The 14,397-nt window shown below is 41.9% G+C and overlaps 1 protein-coding gene across 1 annotated transcript in view; it reads right to left on the bottom strand.

Annotated features, from left to right (window-relative positions):
* Positions 1 to 11,964, bottom strand: part of pde4ba (phosphodiesterase 4B, cAMP-specific a) — a 155,897-nt gene extending 143,933 nt beyond the window's left edge. Inside the window, exons 1-2 of the mRNA XM_086225579.1 lie at positions 11,829 to 11,964; positions 9,477 to 10,019 (exon numbers count right to left, since the gene is read on the bottom strand). The gene's annotated coding sequence lies outside the window, so the exon portion shown is untranslated. The remainder of the gene's footprint in view (positions 1 to 9,476; positions 10,020 to 11,828) is intronic.
* Positions 11,965 to 14,397: the final 2,433 nt, after the last annotated feature.

Raw genomic sequence — 14,397 nt, forward strand, 5'->3', positions numbered from 1 at the left:
CCCTATGAAAATAAAATTAAAAAAAAGAGCCATCCAACAGCAAAACCTATTGATAACCGCCTCAAGCTCAAGGCCTCCAACAGGTTTGAGCTGCTTTCTTCCATCATCGAGATTTAAGTCAAACTACGATGATCTCAAAGAAGCCACTCAGCTCCTCCGGGTAGCTCAAATGTAGAGCGTAGATCAGTCCAAACACAATCACCATTGAATCAGTCCAAGATCCGTCAGACATTACAACCTGATGGCTCAAGGACAATCGAGACATGGTGAGTTTCAAAGAAAACACCTCCTCTTCATTCACCACTGCGACCGGAGACACTGCTCATTCCTGGATTGCCTCCAGTTCAGCCTGAAAGGATAACACATGTGTAGTGTATAGCTCATGTGACTCAGACATTCCCAATACCTCCAGAGCATCACGCAGAGAAAAAGATAGATAGACTTTCTACCATGGATAACATAATTGTATTTAACATAATTCAGTTTCAAACCATATCTAACTTGCAAATTTTTAAGACCTCTGATGACTCCTCAAAGTACAGCAACAGACGGACCTGCTGTTTGAGAGGGAGTGATGCCAGGTCTCCATTGTCAAATGCAGCAGAGAAGGACAAATGGAAGATTCTGATGGGCGATCCTGTGGTATCAGTGCAGAGCTGCATGGGAAAACAAGACCACAGGACAAATGGACAATAATACCATACCATAATAAACAACTCAAGCTCTTTGTTCATGTCAGGCAGTGTCTTCCCAACATTTTAGGAGCAAAATTGATCTCTTCACACCTGCGCGTTACCACAACTGCCCAGACTAGCATGTTTCCGTGTTCACACCACATGCTACTTTACCTCAGACAGCTGGATAAACAGCATGAAAACAGTAAAAATACAACGTTACCTGGCCTGGTAGTCAAAGCAGCTCGTCAGTCTTGTCCGCCGCAAAAAACACCTGCTACATCACCACTCGTCCACGGCTCCATCACGACGCTGAGCGCAAGTTAGCCCGAATCCATAACGTCCGCTCTGACACGCTCCATTTCAGTCATGGCAACACAGGAAGTGAACTACAAGGTCAAGGTTCACTTTCTGAGCTGACTTTCTCGAATGCAAATAGCAACCTATTTTTGTTTAGGTCCTTCAACATTATTTTCTTGTTAAATGACTGTGATGATAAATATCACACAAAATGTAATCTTAGTTGACCAAGCAACGGTGATTTAATCAGCCTATCCAAAACTCAAACTCTTCATCTGACTTACTGGAAAGCAAAAAACAAATTGAGAAAACTTCATAATTTAGTAACCATCAGAATAGTTGGTTACCATCCATCGAGGAATTAATTCAGGTCCAAGTTGTTAACAAAGTTTTAGTATACTTCTATTTTTTCTGTGCATGCTTGGCCACAATGTAATGATTTACATATTGAAACAAAACCAAAATGTCAACAGTCATAGCAGCTCACAGGGTTTACTTCCACCATTACATATATTTATCTTTAAGAAAAATGTATGAGCTGGTGCAAGCTAGAATTAAGTTATATAAACTTAAAATGATCCATACATTTAACTGCACCCACAACAACTGAGGTATTGCTTCACTGTTTTATTATTGAGTTAGATACAATTTGTGAGAATGAGTGACATTTATATTTTTTTAGAGACTTTACTCACGCTCACTTCCTTCTTTTATCGTGATGTGCCATTAGGTTTCACTACTTGTCTGATGCATCCCAAACCTCTCCTGGAGATTAAGACGTGAGATGATTATTGTCATGTTCAATATCCACAATTATCTACCTCATCTTCTCAGGCTATGCACCTCTGTCAGCTGAAGCCCTTTGAGGGTAATGCTCTTTCATAGTCGCCGAGTGAGAGGGTGGTTTTGTGTTTATTCACTAATTAAAATAATAACCAAGCTTATTGGCGTTAGACTCTATTCATGAGACAGGCTGAGCATGACACACGGACGACAGCAAAAAGAAACACAGGAAGAGAATTTAGTCCCCACCACCTACAGTTTGGGGCCTGAAGCATAAAATCAGTGTAGAGGTTACCAGCATTTAGACACTACAGTAAAGATGGGATCGGACAGCTGCTGCCTTTCAAATCCACATCTGTAAAAAAGGAAGCTCAGGAAGCACAAAATGAAAAGCTTTATCTTTTCACCAAATGTGCGTTTAAAAAAAAATAAATAAATAAAAAATCAAGGAGCGATAACCAGCCCACCCAGACTGCAGTTAACAGTGTTTAAGGTGTGTGTCCAGTGTGTGTGTCTGGTCATTGCTTGTCACATCATTTACAATCAACCCTCAAAAAGGCTGAGCTATTTTCATCTGACCTTGATGGCGTCCGCAACATGCCCAGAACGCTTGTTCAATACATTTGAATCATTCTTGATTGTGGGCACGCAGGCAGGGCACCAGGAATCAAGCTTTCGTCCACTGACCAGTTATCATATCAGGTAATTCTCTGGTTGAATATTAAAAACGTGATCTAACGGTCAACAGAGCATCATCTCGGCAGCTGTGTCATCCAATTAGCCTGAATCGTGCTCTGACTCTCTTTGTGGTAATAACAGTTGGCTGATGATTTCTTGGTCTCATTTCTTCCTCAAATTGTTAAAAAAAAAAAGAATGCATGTGCACACATCTATCTCAGCATCGGCTCCACTGACCCCACGGAGCTGTGGGGATGATCCTGAAGGTCCCTAAAGTCAACACCCGCCGAAAAAAGCCCAGTGACAATGATACAGTGTTGTCTGGGTAAATGGAAACCTGAATGTTAAACTGCGGTAAATGACGTGCGATTAGCATTTCTGAAATGACATTCTAAGGGATTCTAACATTTTCATGGAAATTTAAGTGTATCCTGCTGGACTTTTTGGATTTTAAAATGAAGAATGTACTAGTTTGTTTGTTTTTTTGCTGCATATCAGGGACCATGACCTCCGGCAACCAAAACCTTTTCTGTTCAGTCTGGCGTTCCAGTACTCATAAGCCCCCGAATACTTTCCAGCTGGTCCAAAACGCGAGTGCCTGCCTGTTGGCTAAAACTGGTAGAAGACACCATGTCTCTCCTGTACTGGCTTCTCTACATAGGCTCCCTGTTAAATTCAGAAAAGAATTCAAAATGTTTCTTCTAACATACAAAGCCTTCAATAATCAGGCACTTTCATATCTAAAAGAGCTCATAGTTCCCCATTATCCAACTTGTGGTCCCCGGAGTCTCTAAAGCAGAGTAGGAACCAGAGCCTTCAGTTATCAGGCTCCCCTCCTGTGGAACCGAGGGCTGTAATCTCCCAGTCGACTGGTCGATTTATTAGTTAATACATTCTGGCTCGACCACAATTCTGATTGGTCGATTTTTTGCCACGTTAATTTTATCAGGAGGAAAGTACCAAGTGCTAATGGGGGTGTTTTCAAAGCACCCCTGTTTCACAGATAACAATCTATCTTTGAACACCCCCCTTGTTTTTGCTATTTTGGACTAGCCTGGCCTGCTAGAGACAGACAGACTGAAGAGTACCAGAAGGCCAACGTCTGGTGGTTTGATGAATGTCTATTTAATTTTGACGGTTTCATTTAAAGTCAGTCCTCGTCCAACATGTCAAAGACATCTGCAGTGTGGCAGCATTTCATGAAAATAGATGATGGAAAAAAGTCAAATGCAAAGTTTGCAAACAATAGTTTGCATATCACAGCTCCACCACAAACACGACGGCGTATCACCTAGAAACGGTGAGCTAACTTGTCCACCTTAGGTTGCACCCTCAGTTTTGAGTATATGAACATATCAGAATTGACATTTCAACCTGCTTTACTTTTCAGTTACGCACTTTATTTCGTTATCTGGTTTGTTGCATAAAAAAATTCTTACGGTGGACTTGCCTTTTGTGTTTAAGAGTAAAGTTTTAAGTTAAAAGTCTATTTGTGTCTCAGCCGCGATGCTGAGCTCCTCTGTTCAGTCTCGCTCTGTGCGCAGGACAAATGATAGTGTCGGTCAGTTATTATAACATGACAAAAACAATTGTCTAAATATTCCTCAACAGGTTTTGTGCTGATAGTTGACACAGTATATATTTCATATATAAAATTAGTCGATTTTTAGTCGAAATTGAGGGCTTCAGTCGACCAAGAATTTCTTTGGTTGATTACAGCCCTAGAGGAACCGTCTCCCAGTTTCAGTCCAGGATGCAGACACCCTCTCTAGATTTAAAAGAAGACTTAAGATCTTTCTTTTTGATGAAGCTTATTGTTAGATATGCTGCTATAGGCTTAGACTGCTGGGGGATCTCCCATGGTGCACTGGGCTTCTCTCTCCTCCTCTCTGTCCTCCTGTACTCATACGTGTTACGAACTCGTCTTCTTCTCTGGAGTCTTTGTGCTTCCCCACTTCCCAGATCCCTGACTGCTGCTGCTGCTGCTGCTGGAGGAGGCTGCAGACCTGAAGAGGCTCAAGCTGCCACCCGTAGCTCCACCTGCTCACGTCCATGTCTGTCCATCAGTCTCTTCCTCTTTCTCCATTATCTGTCTTTGTCTCTGCCCCGCTCTCCTGCTCTCTTTCCACCCCAACCGGTCAAAGCAGAAGGCCGTCCCCACTGATCCTGAATCTGCTTGAAGTTCCTGGCTGTTAAAGGGAAGGTTTTCATTGCCGCTGTTGCAGGATGTGCTTGCTGATGGAGCATTGTTGGGTGTAGATTCATTGAAGGAGTGTGGTACTGGACCTGCTCTACTGGTAAAGAGTCATGAGAGAACTTTTGTTGGGATTTGGTGCCATACAAATAAAACTGACTTGACTTAAAAGTAGGGCTATGACCCAAATGTGAAGAAATTCCCCCCAGGAGGATGGAGGATTCATGTTCATGAAAATGCAATGGATGGATGGATGGACAACCAAAACATAATGAAATTTTTAAAAAAAAGTACTTTATCTATCCTGTGATTCAAATCTGCTCCAGAACCACATGGGTTCCTCCCCGGCCCACACTCCACTGCATTTGAGAAATAAGACAAACCACAACAAAACTATAATCACCTTTGTTGAAGTAATCCCCACACGCACACACACACACACGCTTCCTAAAGTGTAACCTTGAGGCCATTCAGAATATACATATAGTATTCATCAAACATAAGACTGAGAGTATGCAGAGGATATTAGCATCATGCAGTAAACAAAATAACAATGAGATGTTTGCAGTCCTGGGGGTTCACGAACAAAACTTTGCATAACTTTGACATTAACATGATGTCAGCATTGAACCAACACAGATGTACAGCAGCCACAGGCTTATTACCAGCACAAAACACATGCCATCACAGATTTGTTTACACATGAACAAGTTCCACATCATCCCCCAGGGAGTTCTGCAAAAGAGGGACAGCAGGCTGTTGGCATGCCCCATATTTACCTGTCTGTATTATTTTTTCCAATCAGCTTTGAGGATGAACAATATTCAAGAGACGCTTCTTCTGGGGAATCTGCCAAGAGTAGAGGTCATCTTTCAAAAGCAGCTTGGACTAGTTTCATTAAAGAAATAATTACCAGCTGGAATTTTAAAAATATACACAGCATTTGGCACTTCTTATTCATCCAAAAACCTTAGCAAAAAAAACCATCATTATCAAGGCCTGAGAATTTGACACAGCCTTTAAATACATCCCCTATGAGACTTGCAACTGAGCTGCACATTCAAGTTATCTATATTGCAACCAAAATGAAAGTGTGGTGGCAAAACTGGGCTGTCCAATAAAATTAACAGATCTGAACGTGACATGAACCCAAGTAGTGCTGTAGTCTTCAGGGCAGTCTGATGATATCTGAGCTTGAGACTTAAGAAAATGTCTGATAGCTAAGAGAAAGACATGCAACAACAAGGAGGGGCAACTGCTCCTGAGGACTGAAGCTTTTCTACTGCCAACAACACAAATACACACATTTATTTGAGGTGGGAAAATAGGCAGCTGTGAACCCGGGTGACACTGGTAAAGACCAGATGCAGTCAGCAAATCTTCAGTGGGTACAAAAGTCACAGTCTTGCCCTGATGAAATGGTGGAGCAGGAAGATGGACACAAACCTGCCTTAGACAGTCTTATCTTATTCACATCAGTCTACTTGCCTGGTCAAGCCAGCAGCTCAGAAATCTGCTGGATTGCTCATTGTCATGTTTAATGTTGCTCTGATACTGAGTAACCAAGTCAATCCTCTTCTTCTGTTGAAAAGCAATCACAGTGGTGTATACCCACGTTTCCTGAAAGATGATATGCTGCAGTAATCAGGTTTGTGATTAACTGACTCGTCTCCAGCAAGCACTAGTGAAGCCCCCAGGATGGCCGTCGGCAGCCCCAACCATGTTTTTGGAAAAACTGACAAAGCCACAGACAGTGACCCTGGTGAATACACCTTTCATTTCATAGTTTCATCAACATCCTCTGACGCCGCCCACTTAAAATCTGGTTTCCTCGACATGAAATACCGTAATCGCACTCTGCATCTGCTTCTGATAGCAGAGATGAGAGAGATGCAAGATGGCTCACTCCTTCGTCACAGTCAACAACTCTGAGACAACTGGAACTTGTTTTCTCACCCTTGCCCAGTCTGAGAAGTAAGTGTGCACACTTTCTTGTGATTTGTCAGTTAGCATGTATGCAACACATTCTCATATACTGATGTCAAATAATGACGCCCCCCCCCCCCCCAAAATACTCAACACTCCTCCTCTGCAGATGCACAAAGCTATGGCATCATTGTCATCCAAGAGTTCACTAGTCTGTATAAACACCTGGTTGGGACAGATGACAGCGGGTCAGGGACATCTGCCCCTACGCCACTGGACACTAGATTTATTTGCGTCACTGTAAATGCGGTAGCTCTGACAAGAGGAACTGAAGAGAGAGAGGCAGTTTGTCATGCCGTCCGAAATGCAATCTTCTGGCATACAACTCCATTTTGATTGCTAAAAATCAAATCTATGATATCATTTAGAAAAAAGTTACCAAAATCTGTTTGCAAAAGGGGCACTAAATCCTGCCGGTGGCAGGTGTTTCGGCACCGGCAGATGTCTATCTGTGCATGAATGTGAAAAAAACAACAACAACCTTGAGCAGCATCGCTTTCCCCAGGTTATGTGAATACTCAAATAAGAAACATGATTGTGGATAGAAAAAATAAGTATTTTTCAGTTTGTTGGTAGTAATTGTAGGTGTAAACCTTGCGAACAGTTTAAAGTAATGTTCACAAACGAGCATCAGAACCATCCTCTGACAGTGGGAAAGGCCTATGTCTACATTCCCATTCCCTACATTCCCATCTCCAAACCGAGTGAACTGCCTGTCAGGACCCATCAGACTGATTGTTTTAAGTGTATTCAACACTACATTAATGATGTGAATGTATGTTCCATATAGCGTGCAGCCTAATTGTCCTGCATGCATGCTGAGTGAGAAATTATTGAATGGTAATTTACACGAGTAGTAACTCAAATGTTTTAATTTGTGTGTGTGTGTGTGTGTGTGTAAAGCCTGCTGTGTAACCAATATAAAAATCATAAACACACAAAGCAATCAAACCCCCAATGTCATGGTACAGAAATTAAACACAGGGTAGTGTAACCAATTTCAGCTCCATAATGATACAAATTAAACAGCTGCCAATAGCACGAGTCCACCTTGACAGTCAGATTAGATGTAATTGCTCACAAGCCGCATGACTCTATGGACTCCACTCAGTTCTCCTCACAGATCACTGGTTTTTCACATTTAAAAACTAGGGATCGATAGACCCTGAGTGTTGAATGGAACAAGATATGGAAGAACAATGGGACAGCCATCTCATATTCAGGGAGGGACAGACAAAGAGACACAGACAGCAGAAGACTGGAGATGTCATCTGTCCACAGATGGAGGACTCAAAGACAAGAAAAGTGAGCTAGGAAGTGTGGACCATCATCATTATATCTGTGGCCAAGAATTAGAGCCAACTAAGGGTGATGAAGGAAAAGAAGGCAGAGAGTCTCTTGAAGGGGAAACACGCCTGCCAGCGAGCCCATCAGCAGATTGATTTGTTCACAGTTTCTTTCAGTAAGCAGGGAACCCTGCTGGTTTGGGTCTGTCACTGCTGGGAGTCCCCACGCTGCCTTTCCAAACAGAAAGGAACTCCCATCCTACCACGTCTCCGAACCAGTTCACGATCTGAATACACTGTCAGCTCTCCAAGCTCTTACTGGCATCTAATTAGCAAATGTAAAAGATGCAAATATGTGACCGCATACACACAGTCCTATCAATCTGTGGTGCTTCTCGGCATCCAATAAGGCCATATGATCCCCCCAAAAAACACCAAGTCACGGTACTAAAAACAGCACGACAGGAAATCTGCTGTCCAACAACACCAGGGATCAAGTTGACAAACTCAGTTGCAGGCAGATGTTTTTTGGCAGTCCACAAAAAAAATGAATAAATTGTAAATACAGGCACTTCAGTTTGCTCATTACTGGGATAAAAGCTTTAAACTCGGCTGCTGTAGCGAGGCTAAAGATGAATGATGAATTCTATTGTGTAAAGCAGGTCATGTCAACGCTCAACATGAGGCAACATGTGCCTCCCTCTGGGTGAATGGGCAATTTACTGCATATTGCAGAAACCAGCAATATGACCCCAGATAAGAGTTGTGTAAATCAATGTCATTTGTGCTGGAGTGAATGAGTCGGCCTGTTCATCTCCAATTTTTTGATACTATGGAACATAAACTACCAAGAAAGACATGATTTTTTTTTAAAAGATCCCCTGTACACATGTACAGTATACAAAAAATACTATCATGTGTCTGATACACAACAAAAATAAAATAAAAACACCACATTAAAATCTGTAAAACCTGCTCTACTCTTGGGAATTCTCGATTTCATGAATCCACAAATATTTTTCATTTCACGTTTTGACTCTTTTGGCACAAAATGTCCACTCCTTCACAAAAAAGTCCAGTTCTCACTTCAAAGTTGTTCACTGAATTTTGGATGAGGATCAGCTCACAAGTCAAGTCATGCTGCCTCTGACTTCCAACCAGTACGGAGAAAATGTACTCTTTCCTTTGCCAAACGGCGCATAAATCAGTTTTACACAGTGAATCCTAGACAAAAGGAACAAGAATAAAAATGACTGGAGGGGAACTTGAAGCAAATTGTCCAAATTGACGTCCTATTACGGTCTTAGACTAAGAATAGGAATGCATTTCATGTGTCAGGTGGCTTATTTTGAGGGTGTAGCCTGCCAGAGTAAATCAAATGTAGGGGAGACACCTGAGGTCAAAGCCTAGGGTTAAACTGAACTTTAACGATAACAAAGCCAGCCACAATTTCCCAAAATCCATCCAGGCTCGTTCCTCCCCGCTGTATTAAGATCAACACAAAGCAAACAAAGCAAATGAAATGGAAAAAGTAGATCGAGTTGGATATCCTGAAAACAAAAGCGTCTTGATTACCTTGCGTCTCCTCCACAGTTCATCCACACGTGGGGGACAAAGGGAATCCCGACGCCTCCTGCGTCTTGTTTCTGGAGGAAACGGATCAGCTGTCACCGCATCCAAAATAAACGTATTTTTTATTCCGTATCAGCGTGTATCTCTGCCATGGGATATGTTCCTCTACTCCACCGCTTTCACCGGCGACATCCACACTCTCTCCGGTCGGTTTTCCTGTCTTCACATGATCTGAGGTTTCGTGTCAACAAACAAACAAACAAACAAACATAAAAAGCAAACTGGTCAAACTGGTTCTGTCCCACTTCACAGTTCACAAGCGTCGCTCCTCCAGGACCGGGATGCTTTGTACTGTATTTGAGGGCTTTCATGTGAAACTCGGTGTAGCCTTGCGTCTTCCCCTCCCTCCTCGTCCCTCATTCGCAACAGACGGGGAGTGTGGACCAATTGAGAGGCGTGAAGGAGAGAGAGAGAGAGAGAGAGAGAGAGAGAGAGAGACGATCGCTACATCCCCGCCTGGTGTGGGACCGGAGAGCTGTTATGAGCCTATAAATGAGAGAGAGAGAGAAAAAGACTTGATCTTCAGCTCCAGCCTACATTTTTAATCCTACTCATTAATAGTAATATTAAGCCCCTCCAGTTACTGGGCTAAAATATTGATTATAACGTATAAAATGATAACGCCTTGTCATGGTTTAAAAGAGCAGCGCAATATTTTTCTTAAATGAAATATGATGAGGTGGACTTCAGTTGTGTTCGGCGCACAGATTGGTCAGATTTGTGGACTGACACGCAGAGCTGCAGTTGGTCCTTTAGGCCGTTTCATTTGACCCCTCATATTCTCTCAGTATGTATGAACCTTGATTGAATTGATATATTCATCAAAGCAAGTCTGCCTCCAGAACAGTAGATGGCACTATGATCTACTGTACGCAACATATTTTAGTACTTTGAAAATCGGACCACAGTTTTTGTCACACTAACACAATTTTTTTTTTTTCCATCAACTGAGTGATCGTGTTTCCTCAAGTACAGTAGAGAGTGGCCGGAGTCCTTAAACCCAGAGCTGAGTTAGTATTGCTGCACGTCCCATTCTCTCAGCTCAGTCAGCCAGCTTTTTGAATTTTCAATTTAATGCTTTAAATGAGCTCTGTGGTTAATAAATGGTTAAAAAAAATTGTTCTATGGCAGCAATATATGGAAATAATAACCGCAATGTGAATTTCAAAAAATTGTAGGTGTCTCAAAAAAAAAAAAAAGGCAACTGCTGACAAGTAGCTAAATGAGATTACAGAGGTTAAAGGTTATTACGCCAAGTCATTGGTCGGTCATCAAGCGCAAAGTCAGTTGTGTTGATGCTGAAGCCATGCCGACGTGGTAAACTTCATGATGCATAACGTTGGCTTGTACGTTCACACACAAAGTGTGAGATTATTTCGCTGAATAATACAATTTTGTAAGAGACTTTTTTTTTGCAATAATCCAAAATCCAAATGTAAAATTCTCAGTTTTGGTAAAGATGTTTTGGGAACATTAGGAAATATTTCTAGAATGTTGTGTTTCCTGAAGCTGTGTAAATGTTACAGGGATGTGGTTAGAGGACATAAAAAGAACCAAAAAAGGAAGTTTTAGGTTGGTCTACTAACTAACATATTCTGCATGTGTTCTTATTTTAAGACCTAAAACTAACTTGCTCCAGTGTCGTTATGTTCCTCTAAATGTTTCTAGCACATCCTTCATGCCTGCCAACCCATCCATCCATTTTCTGCCACTTATCCTGTTAAGGGTTGCGGGGGGGGGGGGGGGGGTGGAGCCTATCCCAGCAGCCTTCAGGTGAGAGGCGGGGTTCACCCTGGACAGGTCACCAGTCCATCACAGGGCCAACACATAGAGACAAACAACCATTCACACTCACAGTCACACCTACGGTCAATTTAGAGTATCAATCAGCCTCGTCCCCTCTTGATGTCTTTGGACTGTGGGAGGAAGCTGGAGTACCAGAGAGAACCCACACAGGAACAGGAGAACATGGAGACTCCACACAGAAAGAACCTGTGCTCCAGGCAGGGCTCAAACCCAGAACCTTCTTGCTGTGAGGCGACAGTGCTGACCACTGCCGCCTGCCCACCACAAGGACTTTGGGAGCATGAGAGCAGCACAGTTTTCTTCTTAGAGGGCCCAAGAAAGGAAACATTTCCAAGTGACCTATAAAGAACCACTTGGAAATGTTTCACAACATTTTTGTGTGACCTCAAAATGACTAAAACAGCATGATCTCCTAAACACTTTGATCGCCAAAAGCTGATGTTTTAAGAACACCCAGGATATTCTCTGGAAATTCAGGACATTTGTTACCTTTAGAGAACATCAGGGTTCCTAGAACGCTTCCCTCTTGGTGGGAACACGTATGTTCCATTCAGCCTGTAAAGCGGTGATGTAGACGTTAAGCGGGACGTGCTGCAGAGCCTGTCACAGCAGCCATGTTGACGTCTCATTGGAGGGCAGACACAGGTGTAATTAATAACGGTAATTACAGCTCTGCTCCATTTAGATGGGCCGCAAGCCTGCTATTGTGAATGCTGGCTCACTGGGATAGCTGTGACACACTGAATAGAATGGGACCATAATTAATGATATCAGTTACACCTGCATTTACCCTGCTACAGCTGCTCAGAGAGAGCCTGTGTGCATTTGGTGAACTAATTTATCGTTTTAGCCATTTCTCCACATTGTAATCTAATCAATATTTTTCAAGAAAATTGAATACTGTGACTTCATGCACTGAACACCAGCGGCAAGAGAGCTCTGATCAGATTTCACACTTGTCAAGAATCACTCTAATCAAAAAGGACACAGTTAACACACATCTCAGTGTTAAGATTACAATCGCGGGCTGTGTAAAAATGTCTTGATAACACACATGACCTGCATGAGAAGTTTTGCTCCATTTCTCCCCTGTTGAGTCATGGTATGATTCATACCTCAAAAGCTATTATTAACTTTTCAGCAAGAGCTCAGTGAAATCCCATGACCCATAATTTACATCGGCCCCCCTTTTATGTATGTGGGGGAGTTTTGACAACACTCCCACGTTGTAATAAATAATCTTTTCTTTGGTATTGTGCTGGAACGGTTGATGAGAGGAAGAATAATATGGCAAAAAGAGGCAGAATCTCTGTGTGTGTGTGTGTGTGTGTGTGTGTGTGTGTGTGTGTGTGTGTGTGTGTGTGTGTGTGTGTGTGTGTGCATGTCACTGTGTCACCAGGTCATGTTGTGTGCGATTATTTTACAAGTATCACCCTGTTCTCATCAAGCTCTCTGAGAGCCCCCTGTTTTGAATTCAGAGGGACCAAATTAAAGCAGACTCACATTATCTGCTGCTTTCAAGAAATATTTTATTTTCCATATAAATCTATATTGTTCTTGAAAGCTGTTCTACATCAATGAGAGAAGCTCTCCTTCACTGACCTACATTAACCAAAGTTGAAGGGGAGAACGTTTATTGCAACATTTCAATGCAAACAAATGTGGAACGGATGTAAAAGAAAAAAAAAAGTCAAATTATAATCTACAAATTCCAAAAACTGGACAAAAATAATCAAAAAGGATCAAGGCAACGACAACAAAAAATGGTCATATTCATGTTTAAACCTGTTTGTTACTCTAAGCCAACAAAAAAAGATGATCTGATTCTTGGAATCTCTGGTGTTGTGCGGTTAGACGCAGCATAAGTGACCCATAAAAATGGTCCTGACAGAAGAGCTTTAGTCATGTAATTGTTTCCTGTTTTAATCCGAGTACAAGAGTTCAATCCAATAGAAACGAACAGGCAGATATTTTTATAAAGCTTCTGTAAATCTGAGATGTTTACAAAATAATTTGAAATTTTCCCAATGAATGACCATGTTACTGGCATTAAATATTAATATATTAGCGCTCGTCGTGCCATTCTTCTCTCCGCCCTCGCGTGGATTTGGTTTTCTCCTTTTCCTTTCATTTTTGGGGTAAATCCCTCATCCCTCTGCCGCCACAAAGCATGTCTAATCTCCTCAAGCGCGAGCACAAGTGCAGGTTTCTGTTGGGTGAGGATTTGGAAACAAAGCAACAGCCTGTGGACTTTAAAAAAAGCCATTTACTCATTTCTGGCACTCACATCGTTGACCCTTTGGTGTCAAGTATCAAGTCATTTGGGACAGAAGAGGATCACACACATTGAAGGGGAGTTATTCAAAGAAAATTACTGCTGTTGCTTCTCTCTGTGGCCTGTATTTAATATCAAGGTAAGGTGGGAGAGCCCTGACAGAAAAAAACGAGCTGAGGAGCTAATCAGTTGCTGACAGAAAGCTACAATGCTGTCGTGTCTGCCTCACACTCTCCACTGCTTATTAGTCTGAATGGCCAATTTTTTTTATTTTTGTTTTTTGTTTTTTTGCAATCAGTATAAGTTTAAAGGCCAATAACAGCTTTAAAGGACACATTAAAAATGAGTCTGGATAAAAAAGATATATCAGAAAATGACTAAAAACTGAGTTTGGGCGGGGGCGGTGATGGAGGGCTACACAGCAGGTTGTTGTGAGTCAACTCTGAATTTAGTTTCCTTCTTGAAGGCAGACTTCTCCTCCAACTGCTTATGGAGAAATGTGCAAACGATATTAAAACCATGCCAAAATGAAAAAGTTACACTACTGAACCTCTTGTTCTTCTTTTATTCTATTAAGAAACAAAATGTGATTCAGGGATCCAGAGCTAAGAATAACTCCTCCTTTCTAACTCCTCCTTTGGACGCCTGTATAGGATCGTTATTTTGCTATTTGATCCATAGACGGTCTCTCATTTAGCCAAGCTAGCATGATGTTGTTGTCTTACACTCTTTTGATAACTAATATTCTCTCCCATTCCTTCTCTGAGGCTTTCCCCAAAACTG

The sequence above is a fragment of the Aulostomus chinensis genome, chromosome 14, assembly GCF_037954235.1.
Source record: "Aulostomus chinensis isolate RoL2024-O1b breed Wild chromosome 14, RoL_Achi_v1.0, whole genome shotgun sequence".
NCBI lineage: Eukaryota > Metazoa > Chordata > Actinopteri > Syngnathiformes > Aulostomidae > Aulostomus > Aulostomus chinensis.